The following is a 17,762-nucleotide window of genomic DNA, read 5'->3' as shown; positions in this document are numbered from 1 at the left end:
CCATATTTATCGAGCATGCATTAAATAGGGGTGAAAAGAAAATCGGGCCATATTCAGTGGATGGGTATGCAGAGATTAATGGTGTCAAAGTTGCGTTTGAATTTTATGGCTGTTTTTTCCACGGCTGTAAAAAGTGTTACATGCCTCATGACAAGTGTCCGTTGAGAGGGGTCGCATTTGAACAGTTTTACGCAGCCACTGTTGAGAGAAGCAAGGTGTTACAAACTGTGTACGGCCTTCGTCTCGAAGTCATATGGGAGCATGAGTGGATTGAAATGAAAAAATCAGACCCAGGGGTGATCAGCTTTCTTGAGAAAGTTAATGCACCCGAACCGCTATCCCCCCGGGATGCGCTGTATGGTGGACGCACCTGTCCTATGAAGTTGAGGTACACAGCGGAACTGGATGAAACTGTACACTATGTGGATTACACATCTCTGTACCCTTATGTAAACGCCAACTGCGTTTTTCCCCTCGGACACCCCACCATCATTTACAAAGATTTTGATGACCCCAGCAGCTACTTCGGTATAATCAAAGCTGTGGTCTACCCACCACGTAACCTGTTGTTCCCTGTTTTACCTTACAGAACATCCCAAGGTAAACTTGTGTTCACTCTCTGCCGCACATGCGCTGAATTAAATTACCAGTCAGGTCCTTGCACGCATAATGATCAAGAAAGAGCTCTGGCGGGAGTTTGGGCGAGTGTAGAACTCTGTAAAGCGTTGGAGTGTAGTTATCGTCTTGCTAAAATCACAGAGGTGTGGCATTTTGAAAAGAGAAGTGATACAATTTTTAAAGGTTACATTCATTGCTTTTTAAAGGGTAAGCAGGAGGCTTCAGGCTATCCGTCTGAAGCAGTGGATCAGGAGAGTAAGTCAAAGTATATAAGCGACTACAAACTGCATCAGGGCATCCAATTAGACCCTGAGAAAATCGAGATGAATCCTGCCAAAAGGCAGGTTGCAAAATTGTGTTTAAACAGTTTTTGGGGGAAATTTGCGCAAAGAAGTGATCTGTCTCAGACCACAGTCATCACTAACCCTGAAGACTTTTTCAGCTTCATGTTCTCGAGTAAATACAGGGTTAACTATTTTCATTTTTTCAACCCTGAAATGTGTGTAGTGCAGTGGAACTACAGCAAACGTGTCATATATCCACCAAGTAAGACAAATAATGTGTTTATAGCAGCATTCACCACCGCTTATGCACGTTTAAAACTTCTCAGCAGCATGGAGAAGTTACAGGACAGATTGATTTATATTGACACGGACAGTTTGATTTATGTGACAAAAAGTGGTGAAACTCCTCTGGAATTGGGGAATTATCTGGGTGATCTTACTGACGAGTTAGATGGTGACAGCATTTCGGAGTTTGCATCGACAGGACCCAAGAGTTATGCATACCAAACTAAAAACCGTAAAAAAGTAGTGATACGTGCTAAAGGCATCACTCAGACGCATGAATGCAGCGAGAGGGTCAATTTTGACAGCATCAAAGGGCTGGTCGAGGGCTACTTACAGGGGTCAAGTGAGGGTGTCATTGAAATCCCTCAGCACACGATCAGGAGGGATAAAAAGAGATTCCGTTTGACAAACGCGACATTTCTTAAAAAGTTTCGACTGGTGTATGATAAGAGACGTCTTTTTTGTGACGGGACAACTCTGCCTTTCGGTTATTAGAGTTGAAGAAGAAATAAAATAAAAAGTCACATGGATTTACAGGAGATTGATTTTGATCCTAGATTTAGAGCACCTTTCTCATGTATGATAGTTGGACCCAGCGGCTGCGGGAAAACTTTCTTTGTAAAAAGTATTTTACAAAACTGTAATCATGTCATGGATATTGTTCCAGAAAATATTGTATGGATTTACACATCTTTTCAACCCATGTATGCTGAATTGCAGAAGATGAATAAAAATATTACCTTTGTGGAAGGATTGCCTCATTCTTTTGAAGATGAAAACCTGTTTCCTCCTGATCAGAATCATCTGATTATTCTAGACGATGTTATTGCTCAAGCCTCAGATGATGAAAACGTGATGAAGGTCTTTACCCAGTTTCGTCACCATCGTAATATGAGTGTTATGATGTTGACTCAGAATGTTTTTCATCAGGGAAAGTTCAGTCGCACTATTAGTTTGAACTGTAATTATATGGTGTTGTTTAAGAACCCGAGAGATAAACTCCAGCTGAATATACTGGCCCGCCAAATGTTTCCATCTCAAAAGGGTCTCTTCTTGGAGAGTTTTGAAGACGCAACGAGAGAAGCTCATGGATATTTAATCATCGATTTTACGCCTACCTGCCCAGAACATTTCAGACTGAGAACGGGGATACTTCCTCAGCAGTGGCCTGCTGTGTACGTACCCAGAACAAAGTAAGTCATCATGTCTGCGCGTATAAAAAGGAATTCACCATTATTCAGAGCTTTGTACCAGGCCTGTCCACAGAAACGTAAAGATATTCTCGCACACTGCTCTCCCGACTTTATTCAGGCTCTGTGCGAGATTGCACTGAATATCCTAAAAGGTAACATTAAACTATCACCCTCTCAACACCGACAATTGAAGAAACAAAGAAATATCATCAGATTGTTGGGTGATAAAAGAACCGGGATAAAAACTAAACAGTTGGCTCTCAAAAAGCAACGAAGTGGTTTTATTCTCCCCATCTTAACGGCTCTTGCACCCTTGATCGGTGATCTAGTGGGTGGAATCATCAGGAGATAATGTCTCTCAGAACATCGCAGAAGATGCTTCTCATTTCACCTCATCAATTCAAGCGTCTGACCCAGTCAGACACGTCCATCAGACAGACGGTGGAGGAGAATTTGGATGCTGAAATGAGAGCAATATTAAACGAGCCGGGTTTGACTTCTTATGAAAAAATCAAGAGATACGATGCTCTTCTCCAGAGGTATCTGACTTTACTTAAGCAAGGTGTCAAAGAAGAAAAACAGCGGGTCAGTTTAACGCTGCAGCGTGACACAGAGGTTCCTGAACATGAGCGGTCCCAAAAAAAACAAGGCCCAGGGCAGGACGAGGCCCCTAAGGATCAGGTTCTTACGGAAGTACTGAAAAGCCTTCCTAAACACAATCGTAAAAATGCCGAGTACATTTTGAAGAAATTATCCGAAAGAAGTGAGAGTTGGACTTCGCGAGGTGAATTTGTATTTAAAGGGAATGTTATAAAAGGGTCCCACATGATTGATTTGTTGAAAAATCTCATGCTTCCGTTTAAAAAATCTGGAGCATCACAAACCCGAGGATGGTCTGATTTTCTACACTCCATGTCAGAAGTAAACATACCTATATCTTCAGTCATCAACCCTTATGCTCGTGAAGAATATAGACGTTTCAAAACAGAGGGTACATTGATTGAAAATGGGGGTACACCCCCCAGCGTTAAGCAGAGAAGAAAAAGAAGAAGAAGGCAGATAACTCATTCTCCCTACTGGTCGAGATCTGAGCTGGAAGATCCAAAAAATGCTGATGGGAGATCAAAAAGGTCTCTTCGTAAGACGACACTACCACCCCGATGGATTACATTTTCACCATAAACCGTTATAAGAAAATGAAACATGTAGTCTATTTCTTTTTATTCAATAAAATATTTATTGATTATATTTTTCAAGTCTAACTTCGTTCTCTACTTCACACACTAACATATGATATCATTACACAAATATTAAATCATAAGAAGAAAAAAAAAACAAACAATGAAAAAAAAAAAAAAGACATTTTAAATTCCATAACAATCCAGAAACATCTCCAAAGAGCATGTTCCGTGAGTATAAAATGTACAACTTTGATTAATGACACATTTCTGATATTTTTTCACAAAGTTAGATACCATTAAATCATTCTTAATCACATCTCCGGTGTATTTCGACAACACTTGCTGCATTGATAATCCGCACGCTCTATGACATAGATAAAAAATGCAATGGTGACCGCACACAGTGGACAGAGTGTTTTGAAGCTGATTATTATGATACAATATTTTTGAGGATCTGTCTTCTAAAAATGTTACGATGCTTGACGGGTAGAACTCGAAATCCGGAGAGAATCCATAAGAGTCAAAAAAAGCTGGATTGACCATTCTCATCCAATGTCAGAGCTAGCCAGTGTTCCCCCGGCATGTGTGAAGGATGTGTATTCACAATAAAGTAGGCCGGCCCTGGGAATTTGTCAGCTAGCAGCGGCAGCTGGTCGCACGGCCACACACCGCAAAACAAATCTCCCAGCAGATGACGCATCAGGCTCTCAATTTCACGATTATTCATGCCTGATTAGATTAATAATAATCCACCAGCACACGCCTCTTTGAATCAATCTCTAAAATAGAATCATAACAAGCGTAGATGATCAGCCTGGTGGTATGAGGCAACGGGTTTCTGAAGCGCATTTCCAATCTTAAATTCCCACTGGAAACTGGAGATAGAGCATCTGTGTCCTCGCCCGGGTTAAGATTAAATGTGAATAGAGAGTATCCTTGATTAAATTCCTGACGTGTTATACTCAGTGGAAGATCTTTTAGATGTCGTCCTGTAGCTGTAAACAAGTTGTAATACTCTCTCACTGAATGACCTTGGTTAAAATTTGGCTGGAAGGCTTTAGCAGGAATTTGTCTGCCATCCTTACACAAAGCTAAATATTCCATATCAAAATGATTAAAGTCAAACGGATTGAGATTGCGTGTTCCTGTAAAAGCGTCATGATCCAGTAACGCAATCACCACATACTTGGGAAAGACGCCTAAGAAAAGATTCTCTTGGTTGCATACCCTTGAATTTTCAGGGATGGAATATGTTTTTACATTCACACGTGAAAGTGGATACAGAGCATTTGCTTTCATTAAAGCTGAAGCGTGCCCCAGTCGTACAGCTGGAGAGACAGTAACTTTTTTGATAAAAAGAGATGCTCCTAATATCCTGAGTTTGTAAGTGGAGTCTCTTGCGGCCATGAGACAAAAGGCATCGTTGGCTCTTGTAAGTTTAATTTTAAGGTCAACAGAGTTTAAAAGAAGTCTCTCGCAGAAAAATATGTCTGCATGCAGGGGGCCTAGGAGATGTACCTCCCTGGAATTTGCCGTAAAGCCTGCTCTGCTGTTAAGACCTTGGTTAGGGCCGTTAGTTGTAACAATAGAGTTCAGAGCACCTGCAGTGTCTTTATAAAAAAGACCAGAGCTAAACTGGGTTTTTAAAGAATCCTCAGAAAAGTTTAACAATGTCTCAATCATGGCTCTATATGGATGTGTAGCGCTGGATTGTGAAATCATTCGATCTCCGAGAGTGACGTCACACTGACTGAAGATGGTGTTTAACGGGTAGTTGATGAGCCCTACAGGTGCATCATCTGGCAGGTTTGTTCCATTCTCGTTAGTAATTTTCACTCTGAGATGCAACAGCGTATCGTTGAGATCCAGATACTTTTCTCCGTCTCCCGGAATGAAAAACTCGATCGGCCCTCCATCAGTGATTGCTGATAAAGGCTGGATCTCGGTGTAAATTTTATCTTCGATCGATAGCTGTGTCATCGGGGCAGAAAATAAGTCCAACTCTGCCAGCGTGCACTCTGATGATTTGTTATGTAAAAGAGCCATTATTTAAATATATCAAAACTTGCGGATGACTTCCTTCCTCTTCGTTTGTCAGCTGCGACTGATCTCCTTTTTCGCGTTTGTCGTTGTTTTTTAACCGTCCTTAAACGATCACCAGGGGGTCTTGTTCTGGGTCTTTTGGATAAAACCATAATTCCTGAACCTTCTTGACCGTCGGTGTGTGTAGAACCACTCATTTTACTCACGGCTCTACCAATGACATCCGAAGCAATATTTGATGCAGCCGTTTTAAGATGGGGTTTTGCAATTGCAAATCCTTTTTTAACCAGAGGGGATACGAAGCGGAATAATTTTGAAAATAATGATCCAATTCCGCGTCCGTACATGACCGGGGCCCCATAAAACCCTGGCAGATTACCGCCTGATTGACTTACATAGTAATTTACAAAGCGATTTGGATCACGTCTCAGACTTAGCTGTGCCATGTTCTCTCTTGCGTGCTTGATGCAGTGTTGAATGACCAGCGTAATATGAATGATAACCAATCAATCTTAGAGGTTAAATACATATCTCTGGAATAGTTTATACAAATAAAATTTATCTCAGGCTACGTTGTGATATCACCGGTCTGAAGTGTAGTCTTATGACGGTCTTTCCATAGACGAAATTTACAGGAACGTTTTGGTCCGATTTAATTTCTATATTGATATTTTCAATATGTCTTCTGGAGACTGGAAGGTAGTGGGCGGGGTTAAACGTCTGAGTAATCATATCACTGAATGTGCCTTGTACTTTGACGGTCCGCAGTAAAGGTGCAAAAGTGTCGCCTACTATTTGAGGGCTGACCACGTCGCTGTAACAGTATAGGTGATAGAAACCAGCCTTTATATCCGCCGGAAAAGGAGCCAGTTTTGGTTCAGAAACAAAAGACGCCTAAGAAAAGATTCTCTTGGTTGCATACCCTTGAATTTTCAGGGATGGAATATGTTTTTACATTCACACGTGAAAGTGGATACAGAGCATTTGCTTTCATTAAAGCTGAAGCGTGCCCCAGTCGTACAGCTGGAGAGACAGTAACTTTTTTGATAAAAAGAGATGCTCCTAATATCCTGAGTTTGTAAGTGGAGTCTCTTGCGGCCATGAGACAAAAGGCATCGTTGGCTCTTGTAAGTTTAATTTTAAGGTCAACAGAGTTTAAAAGAAGTCTCTCGCAGAAAAATATGTCTGCATGCAGGGGGCCTAGGAGATGTACCTCCCTGGAATTTGCCGTAAAGCCTGCTCTGCTGTTAAGACCTTGGTTAGGGCCGTTAGTTGTAACAATAGAGTTCAGAGCACCTGCAGTGTCTTTATAAAAAAGACCAGAGCTAAACTGGGTTTTTAAAGAATCCTCAGAAAAGTTTAACAATGTCTCAATCATGGCTCTATATGGATGTGTAGCGCTGGATTGTGAAATCATTCGATCTCCGAGAGTGACGTCACACTGACTGAAGATGGTGTTTAACGGGTAGTTGATGAGCCCTACAGGTGCATCATCTGGCAGGTTTGTTCCATTCTCGTTAGTAATTTTCACTCTGAGATGCAACAGCGTATCGTTGAGATCCAGATACTTTTCTCCGTCTCCCGGAATGAAAAACTCGATCGGCCCTCCATCAGTGATTGCTGATAAAGGCTGGATCTCGGTGTAAATTGTATCTTCGATCGATAGCTGTGTCATCGGGGCAGAAAATAAGTCAAACTCTGCCAGCGTGCACTCTGATGATTTGTTATGTAAAAGAGCCATTATTTAAATATATCAAAACTTGCGGATGACTTCCTTCCTCTTCGTTTGTCAGCTGCGACTGATCTCCTTTTTCGCGTTTGTCGTTGTTTTTTAACCGTCCTTAAACGATCACCAGGGGGTCTTGTTCTGGGTCTTTTGGATAAAACCATAATTCCAGAACCTTCTTGACCGTCGGTGTGTGTAGAACCACTCATTTTACTCACGGCTCTACCAATGACATCCGAAGCGATATTTGATGCAGCCGTTTTAAGATGGGGTTTTGCAATTGCAAATCCTTTTTTAACCAGAGGGGATACGAAGCGGAATAATTTTGAAAATAATGATCCAATTCTGCGTCCGTACATGACCGGGGCCCCATAAAACCCTGGCAGATTACCGCCTGATTGACTTACATAGTAATTTACAAAGCGATTTGGATCACGTCTCAGACTTAGCTGTGCCATGTTCTCTCTTGCGTGCTTGATGCAGTGTTGAATGACCAGCGTAATATGAATGATAACCAATCAATCTTAGAGGTTAAATACATATCTCTGGAATAGTTTATACAAATAAAATTTATCTCAGGCTACGTTGTGATATCACCGGTCTGAAGTGTAGTCTTATGACGGTCTTTCCATAGACGAAATTTACAGGAACGTTTTGGTCCGATTTAATTTCTATATTGATATTTTCAATATGTCTTCTGGAGACTGGAAGGTAGTGGGCGGGGTTAAACGTCTGAGTAATCATATCACTGAATGTGCCTTGTACTTTGACGGTCCGCAGTAAAGGTGCAAAAGTGTCGCCTACTATTTGAGGGCTGACCACGTCGCTGTAACAGTATAGGTGATAGAAACCAGCCTTTATATCCGCCGGAAAAGGAGCCAGTTTTGGTTCAGAAACATGAATCCATTCCCCTGGTTTCACGCCCATCATATAAGCTAGAGTGCTGAAGAAGCGTATTTCATACGGACTGTTTGCTTGAAATGCAAATCTCTTTTGAACTTTGCTGAATTTAATGCGTAAACCCGATTTCAATTTTTTGAAAAACATTTCCATCTCTGTCTCGAGTTGAATAACGCTGTTATAGTAGCCACTTCTGATCCTTTGCGTATTGATCTCCACATCACCAACCTTCCTCCATTCAAAGTAGGCATCATAATCCGGTAAATTATGCCATGTATGAGGATATGAAATCTCGGCTAATGCAACCATCCATTGGCCTTCTAAATCAATATGTTGAGCTAAATTTACACGGAAACTTGAACTGGTATTATTTTTAAACATTTCCATGCTAGCATTAGATGGAAGAGTAACGTAAAAGCCATCATCCTCTACCTGACGGTTCATGATGCTGTGTCAACTGTGAGGTTTAGTGCAAACCTTTTTTATACGTTTCGAAGTTCATCAAACTTGATCCAACTGTTGAATTTCTCAGGCCAGTTTTTCCAGCTTACAAAAACCTGTTTGACTCCCTTGACCGTACGTCGTTTTAATATTTTTTCCACTTGATACATCTTGTCGTTAAATATTTTTACTTTTTGAAGTTCCTCAGCGTAAAAGGAACCCTCGATAGGTTCTCCATCCAAATCTTTGAGTTTGTATACAGGAGGAGAACGGGGTATCCGCTCATACACTGTAAACACTTCATCCGTAAAACTCTGTTCGTATTTTTTGTCAAACACTCCACGGACCTTGGATATTCTGACAAGATCCCCTTGTTTAAACGTTGTCACTGAGTCCTTGCAATATCTGTTGGACTTGACATCATACAGATTCTGAAACACTTGAAAGGCATTTTCTGGGGTCACTTCCATAGGGCTCATTTTAATGCTGGAGTGGTAGGAATGGTTGTAGCTTCTAGCTAGGTTTTGCAGTACATCGACGTACCGCCGGGTATTGTTAGCTGTAAAATATCTCCACATCCTTGTTTTTAATGTGCGGTTAAATCTCTCGACCACTGAAGCTTTTGCTTCACTCGCTGTGGCAAAATGTTCAATACCGTGTTTCTCCATTAAAACCTTAAATTTCTTGTTAAAAAATTCTTTACCGGCATCAGTCTGAAGTTTTTTGGGGATCTGACTTTCTGTAAAAACTGATTCAAATGCCTTTACCACCTCAGCGGCTGTTTTCCTCTTCAAAACTCGTACATACGCCCTTTTTGAAAAGATGTCAATGACTGTTAATAAATAATTATAACCATCATTTTCCATGGCCAGAGCTTGCATGTCACAGAGATCAGCCTGGAACTGCCTCAATGGTCTGGTGACAAAAACTCTGTTTCTCGGGAACTTTATTCTTGCAGGTTTATGTAGAGTATAGGTATCTTCTCCTGATAAAAAATCTTTAACTTTTTCAACCGCAACCTTCTTTCCCGTTTCATCTTGCATAACCCTCCTCAGCCTATCTACACCCCCAAAACTTTCCGGATTTGAAGGGCTATAATATACTTTCTTCATCAGCCGTCTTCCTGCCATCTCTGCCTTATGCTCACTCTGCCGATTACTTGTTAAATAATGAGAAAAAACACACAGGAGGGTAGATTTATCCTTATTTATTTTATTTTATTGTTGTATTTAATATAAACAAAAAACAACCAGAAAACAAAATCAGATAAAATGCAGATGAATTCAAACACTACTAGCTTTTAAACAACACTTTTGGGAAAGGTTACTATGTTCCTACTTTAATTGTATTTAATAGTAAAAAGAAAAAAGAAGAAAAATCATATAATGCAGATTAACTAAAGTACTGGAATACTAAAAAAAAATGATACAACAAGTCATCAAACATGTGAGATCAGTTTGTCAGTCCATAGCACTCTGAAACAGAGTTAAGTTGTTTGAGATGTTTCTCATCGACCATGCGATCATAAAAGTGCGCTATTGCACTGTGGATGCCTTGTACCGATTTCAGTTCATATAAAACCGTCTTGGCAATCGTCTTCACTCTGAAGTCATCCGCTTGTATGCTTCGAAGTACCAGAAGATTCTGAATAGCAGGAATGAGTTTGGGGGTTACGAGTCGTCGTACGATGCGTTGAAAGTTGACTTGGTAATAATCCTCCCCCAGTACCTCCAGGCAATGGTGTTGACGCTGGCTTGGGTGGTTCGTTATACATCCATAGCAGGTTTCTCTGAGATAGTTCAAAGAGGTTATGTTGAATAAATGAAGTATCGCTGTTTTCACCGTATTGATGAGGGTGGTTGAGAACCAACCGTCAATTTCGTCCTCCTGGTTACTCTCATCCTCTGCTGAAGGCTGAGGGTCCTCCATCGGTCCCAGGGTTTGTGTAGGGGCTTCGGTAGAGGGTGAGTAGCCGGTGGCTACCTCCTCCTCCACGACCACCTTCATGTCTTCAGGCAGGACATTCGCGTCTACAGACTCAGCCATGAATAGCGGTGATGGTGAGCAGAGGTCTGGAGAAAGCGGTAGATATTTCATGTTGTATCCTGTAGGTGATGCAGGACTGAAGTGGTTCTCTGAGAATGAGGATGTTGAGGTGGATGGTGAGAAGAGGTCAGGGGAAGGCGGATGATATGGTCCAATGTTGAAGCTTTCATCGTGCTCAGGAGAGAAGTGGATCTCTGCTCGGTGGTTGTAGAGATCCCTGTATGGTGTCGGTCCACTCATTCTCATGATACGATTCTCAGTGTCTGTGAGCTTGCAGTTATCCCCCCGTATATATATCATAGGAAGGGGCGTGTCCTCAGAAGAGGGTTCGTTCTAAACGTAAAACAGGAAACGTCAGCGTTTTTTTCACTGACATGACATCGATCCAACTTCGTGACTTTTGGAAAAGGTCGGAAAGACGATGTCCAATTTCATTCATCTTCTCTGCCCAAGCTTCAAACGGCAGAGCCAGCATTGTCTTGAATACGCCGCAGTCTTGATTGAAAGCCTCCAACACAAACAGATCTGAGGGACTCGTCCGGTTGTTCCTGCGTCTGCTTGCCCGAAAAGACCAGCGGCCATTTGCTGTGGTTTTTGACCCCCACACTGCGCTAAAGAGAGGTTCTCTCTCAGCTATTTCAACATCGGATGGTATATGAAACATTCTCGCCCGTTTTACAGGTCGAGGAGACAGTTCATTTTCTTCTTCTTCTTCTTCCTCCCTCTCCTGCCTTGAGACTGTTTCAGGGCTATCATTAAGGTGCGGGATTGCAAGCTTTAACACAGCCCAGTCGCTGTGGGTGAGTGTACACAGAGCCAGTGATCCATTAAATACCTCATCTTGATCCAATTGATACAGGCAAAGCTCTCCTATTTCATACATGAAAATATAACCCCAGCTGCCAACCAGGCCATATGGCTCCAAAGACCATTCTTCCTGCAGAGTGTCGAACGGGGGTCTTTGTACCCTGCAGATGTAGTATGTTGATTTCTTAGGAGCATTCAATTCACGGGATGAATACTGGTAGACGGTCACTGGGGTTTCGCACAGAACTGACATACCTCTTGGCCGAATCGAGGTCTGATTTTCAACCATGGTTGTTGAAGTTGATGTTGGATCCTCATCATCGGTAGAGTATGTCACGACGGGAATTCCGATAGGTATCTCCGTTGAGGAAGTATATGATGCAGTTGCTTGTTCATCATCATCATCTTGGCACGCGTTGCGTTTCTCCTCCGCTTGACGATAAACTCTCTTAACTCTAGCCATTGTTGAACGGGTGTTCTTTTTTTCCAATGAATGCTGCATGTAAAGTGCAGAGTTTTATCTCTGTATTTAAAGTAAACACTAAAGCACGCCCTATTGTTTTCATTGGGTTATTCAAGGTTTAACGATGCTTACAAACACACCCCCTCTATTTTTAATTGGTGCTGATGCCAAACAGTTTCCGATAATACCATATTTGTCTTGTTCTATTTATAACAAACACGTGTGTTTTAATTGACTCATTTAAGGTATTGCCCCTAATGACGACAACCAATCAGCAACCACGGTTACGCCCCCTTGGACACACCACCTGCTTGACCACGTGACCTCCTGCCCACATGGCAACCACATGGCGCCCATATGGCGCCCACCGGAAATCCCGCCCTCACCGGAAGTCCCACCCACCTGTCAAAAAGTTTGATGAAAGGGTGTACTTAAATTCTCTCAGGTCTATAATCTTGTCCCTGATGACCCTTTGACAGCTTGATAATTTTGCCCATGATGGTGGAGAGATTGGAAGAGACTGGTTCTGTGAAAGGTTTTTTTCATACACATAAGTTAATAATTTCTTAAAGGGACAAAACTAGCTTGTATAGCTCATGGTCGGCATTGCTGCTTTGTTATTGGGGCATCTTTTTTTTACTCGATTGCAACTCTTTTTGTAACCCTCACTTGTTTGTTATTGTTGATTTCTGCTAATAAGTTGTTTCTTTCTGCATGCATTTAGGGGAAAGCATGGTAATTTTTATGTTTGTGCAAACTAAACATATCAGGATCTGGAATCATCTGCTGCCTGCTGCTAACACCTTTCCAACACTAGGTGCCGCCAGTAGGAGAGTCCTGAGGCGACAGGTGTTGCGCATCTATTCATCAGCTGAGAAGCATAAAGAGGATGGTTGCCAACACTTCGTCACCTGAGTGTTTTGCCTCCGTGGTAATCTTCTGGCCAGCTCTGAAAAACTTCCAGTCCTCCATTGTGGTACTGGCTATTTCCTGGAATTGGACTGAACCTGGCAAGCGGGGCTTCTTTCCTGACTCTTATCCTCTCCCTGGCGGTTTCCCCGGAGTCTCCAGTAAGAGAATGTTTCAGTTGGGATGTTCTGAGGTTCAGCCACTAATCATTTCACTTTGTGTTCTTTCAGTGACGGGAGATTAGATTCGCCGCTTCTGTTGTGCTTGACCAAGTTTTCAATAAACTTCTTTATTTAACAAGTTCTCTGAGTGTCTCTGCATGTGGGTTAAGTCGGCTGTAAAAATCATGACAGAACACTCAGGCCAGCCTAACCCAGCGGAGACCCTTAGCTGAACATAGTCAGCAGATTCATGCACACGGTTCCACTCTCCAAACCCTCCTACACCGGCAGCTGCAACGAAACCAGCAGCTAGAGCATTTGGCATCGTTGTTTCGAGGTGCTTGTAGTCCCGAGTCCGCCGCACCCATTGGGGGCGCTGCAGAGCCCCTGGAGGTCCAACATCAGCCACCTTTCCGAGAGGTTACTTCTCCTCACCCTGAGAAATTCTCCGAAGATGTGGGCGTATGCCGCGGATTTTTACTCCAGTGTAATTTGGTGTTTAACCAGTCACCCCAAGCGTTTTCTCACGATGAGGGTAAGATCTCATATGTCTTGGGCTTGTTAACCGGGAGAGCGCTCCGGTGGGCGGAGGCACGATTTTCCAACTGCACTAGTTTTGGTGTGTCTTATGAGGTTTTCATTAAGGAGTTTAAACAGACTTTTGATGTAGCTTCAGATCAGTCCTGTACTGCCCGCAGGTTGTGGGCGCTAAAACAGCGGAATCGTTCTTTAGCTGATTTTTCTATTGATTTCTGTACATTGGCTGCGTCCTCAGGCTGGAACGCAAGCGCGTTAAAGGCTACGTTTTTTCAGTCACTGGACGAGCCCATTAAGGATGAGTTAGCCCTCTTAGAAGAACCAGAGGGGTTAGATAAGTACATTGATTTGGCTGTCTGTCTGGCTCGCCTACAAGAGAGGAAGAGGGATTGCTCCGAGAGGGCAGTGGGGCGGTCTTCCCCGTTTCCCTCATCCCCGTTACCAGTGTCATTGGAGCCTCAAGTCAGCCACCCCGAGACCGAGCCCATGCAGGTAGGGAGAACCAGTCTCTCGCCTGGAGAGCAACGACGATGCCGGGAGGCTAACCAATGTTTTTATTGTGGTGCCTCCGGCCATTTCATTTTTGCTTGTCCTGTCCAGCCAAAAGGGCGGGTCCACAGGCTGTGATGGGGCAACCGGCGGACCAATCCTCCAGTAGTAAAACCCCTCGATTCACGTTACCGGCTACCTTATTTTTGAATCATCACGCTGAGGTTTTATCTGCCCTAGTTGACTCTGGCTGCAATTTGAACTTGATTGATTATGATTTTGTTTCCAAGAAACAAATTGCCACAGAGAAGTTGGCCCAGCCCCATCGGGTTTTAGCCTTGGATGGGTCATCACTACATGAGATCACCCATCAGACACAGCTTGTTTTGTCCGGTAATCACAGAGAACAGGTGTCTTTTTATGTTTTTCCCACTGCTCAGAGTACGTTAGTACCCGGTTTCCCCTGGCTTCAGCGTCATAACCCCCATATTAATTGGGTGTATTTGCGGGTAGAGGCTTGGTCTGAGGGTTGTCTCAGTTCATGTTTGCAGTCAGCCGTCTGCCCTACCACCCCTGGTGAGGAAGGTGAAGAGGAGGAACTCCCAGATTTAACCAGGGTCCCCTCCGAGTATCACGACCTCAAAATAGTTTTTAGTAAATCTCGGGCTCTGTCTCTGCCGCCTTATCGACCGTACAACTGCGCCATTAACCTCCTCCCAGGTGCTCCTTTGCCCTCCAGTCGGCTCTATAGCATCTCTGGGCCAGAGAGAAGGGTAATGGAGAAATATATTGCGGAGTCTTTAGCCACGGGAATTATCCGTCCTTCTTTATCTCCTTTAGGGGCGGGGTTCTTTTTTGTGGGGAAAAAGGACGGAGGTTTACACCCCTGTATAGACTATAGGGGTTTGAATGCAATTACAGTAAAGAATAAATATCCTCTTCCTTTGTTAGCTTCTGCGTTTGAGCCTATACATGGCGCTGTTGTTTTCTCTAAGCTGGACCTCAGAAATGCCTACCATTTAGTCAGAATCTGCCAGGGAGATTAGTCGAAGACAGCATTCAAGACTCCCCTGGGACATTTTGAATATCTAGTTATGCCTTTCGGCCTAAGTAATGCCCCAGCAGTTTTTCAGGCACTCGTCAACGACGTGTTGAGAGATATTTTGAATATTTTTGTATTTGTATACCTGGATGACATTTTGATTTTTTCCAGAAGTCTCGAGGAACACCGCCGCCATGTTAGACAGGTCCTACAGCGCCTCGAGAACAGACTGTATGTTAAAGTGGAGAAGTGCGACTTCCATCAGTCGACCGTCAGATTCCTGGGGTTCGTGTTGGAGGAGGGACAGGTTCGCGCTGACCCAGTGAAGGTTCGAGCAGTGATGGACTGGCCAGTACCTGACTCCCGGAGGAAGTTGCAGCAGTTCTTGGGGTTCGCCAACTTCTACCGAAGGTTTATTAGACATTACAGCCAGACGGTGGCCCCATTAACTGCGCTAACTTCCACCAAGACGACCTCCAGCTGGGGACCGGAGGCCGAGACCCCCTGGAAGGACCTACGTTCCAGCTTCAGTGCGATCCAGATTGATTGGCTGGTTCCATTCGGCCAAGTTCTCCGCCCACCCTGGTGTCAGTTGGACCATCGCCGCAATTTCCAGAAGTTATTGGTGGCCGTCGCTTCACAGAGACGTTAGAGAGTATGTGAATGCCTGCGCCACATGCGCTAGAAGCAAGTCCTCAAATCGACCTTTCGCAGGTTTGCTCCAGCCTCTCAGCATCCCCGGCCGACCCTGGTCCCATGTGGCCTTGGACTTTGTCACGGGCCTACCACGTTCTCAAGGGATTATGACCATTATTGACCGGTTCTCCGAGGCCTGCCACCTGGTTCCTCTCAGAAAGCTGTCATCGGCCCTCCAAACAGCTAGATTGATGGTCAAACATGTTTTCCGCCTGCATGGCATCCCCAGTGACCTGTTGTCCGACAGGGGGCCTCAGTTTACTTCCCGTGTCTGGAGACATTTCTGTGACGCCTTGGGGGCAAAGGTGGCACTAACCTCTGGTCATCACCCCAAGTCTAATGGCCAGGTGGAGCGCCTCAACCAGGAGCTGGAGTACGTAACGTCCACCTGTCCCGCTGAATGGAGCGACCACTTGGGGTGGATCGAATACGCTCACAACTCCTAACTCTCTTCAGCCACCGGCTATTTCCCTTTCAAAGCCTCCTTGGGATACCAGCCCCCGTTGTTCCCGTCGGAGGAAAAGGACATCACTGTTCCTACTGTACGACACCACATCCGGAGATGAAGGCGGGTATGGAACGCCGCCAGCCGTGCGCTTCACTGGACAGCAGCCCAAAACAAGCGCTACGCAGACCGTCGACGTATACCCGCTCTTAGTTACCTCTCTGGTCAGAAGGTTTGGCTCGCCGCACAGGACATCCCGCTTAAGTCCCTGTCCAGAAAGCTTTCTCCCAGGTTCATCGGGCCCTACGTGGTTGATTCTCTTCGGCCGTTGAGGGGGAGGTGTTGTCAGGATCTGGAGTCATCTGCTGCCTGCTGCTAACACCTTTCCAACACTAGGTGCCGCCAGTAGGAGAGTCCTGAGGCGACAGGTGTTGCGCATCTACAGGGGTTGGACAATGAAACTGAAACACCTTTGTTTTAGACCACAATAATTTATTAGTATGGTGTAGGGCGTCCTTTTGCGGCCAATACAGCATTAATTCGTCTTGGGAATGACATATACAAATCCTGCACAGTGGTCAGCGGGATTTTAAGCCATTCTTCTTGCAGGATAGTGGCCAGGTCACTACGTGATACTGGTGGAGGAAAACGTTTCCTGACTCGCTCCTCCAAAACACCCCAAAGTGGCTCAATAATATTTAGATCTGGTGGCTGTGCAGGCCATGGGAGATGTTCAGCTTCACTTTCATGTTCATCAAACCAATCTTTCACCAGTCTTGCTGTGTGTATTGGTGCATAGTCATCGTGATACACGGCACCGCCTTCAGGATACAATGTTTGAACCATTGGATGCACATGGTCCTCAAGAATGGTTCGGTAGTCCTTGGTAGTGACACGCCCATCTAGCACAAGTATTGGGCCAAGGGAATGCCATGATATGGCTGCCCAAACCATCACTGATCCACCCCCATGCTTCACTCTGGGCATGCAACAGTCTGGGTGGTACGCTTCTTTGGGGCTTCTCTACACCGTAACTCTCCCGGATGTGGGGAAAACAGTAAAGGTGGACTCATCAGAGAACAATACATGTTTCGCATTGTCCACAGCCCAAGATTTCCGCTCCTTGCACCATTGAAACCGACATTTGGCATTGGCATGAGTGACCAAAGGTTTGGCTATAGCAGCCCGGCCGTGTATATTGACCCTGTGGAGCTCCCGACGGACAGTTCTGGTGGAAACAGGAGAGTTGAGGTGCACATTTAATTCTGCCGTGATTTGGGCACCCGTGGTTTTTGGATACAATCCGGGTTAGCACCCGAACATCCCTTTCAGGCAGCTTCCTCTTGCGTCCACGGTTAATCCTGTTGGATGTGGTTTGTCCTTCTTGGTGGTATGCTGACATTACCCTGGATACCGTGGCTCTTGATACATCACAAAGACTTGCTGTCTTGGTCACAGATGCGCCAGCAAGACGTGCACCAACAATTTATCCTCTT

Source organism: Girardinichthys multiradiatus, chromosome 6 (genome assembly GCF_021462225.1).
Source record: "Girardinichthys multiradiatus isolate DD_20200921_A chromosome 6, DD_fGirMul_XY1, whole genome shotgun sequence".
Taxonomy (NCBI): domain Eukaryota; kingdom Metazoa; phylum Chordata; class Actinopteri; order Cyprinodontiformes; family Goodeidae; genus Girardinichthys; species Girardinichthys multiradiatus.
Note: the sequence above shows the minus strand (reverse complement) of the source record.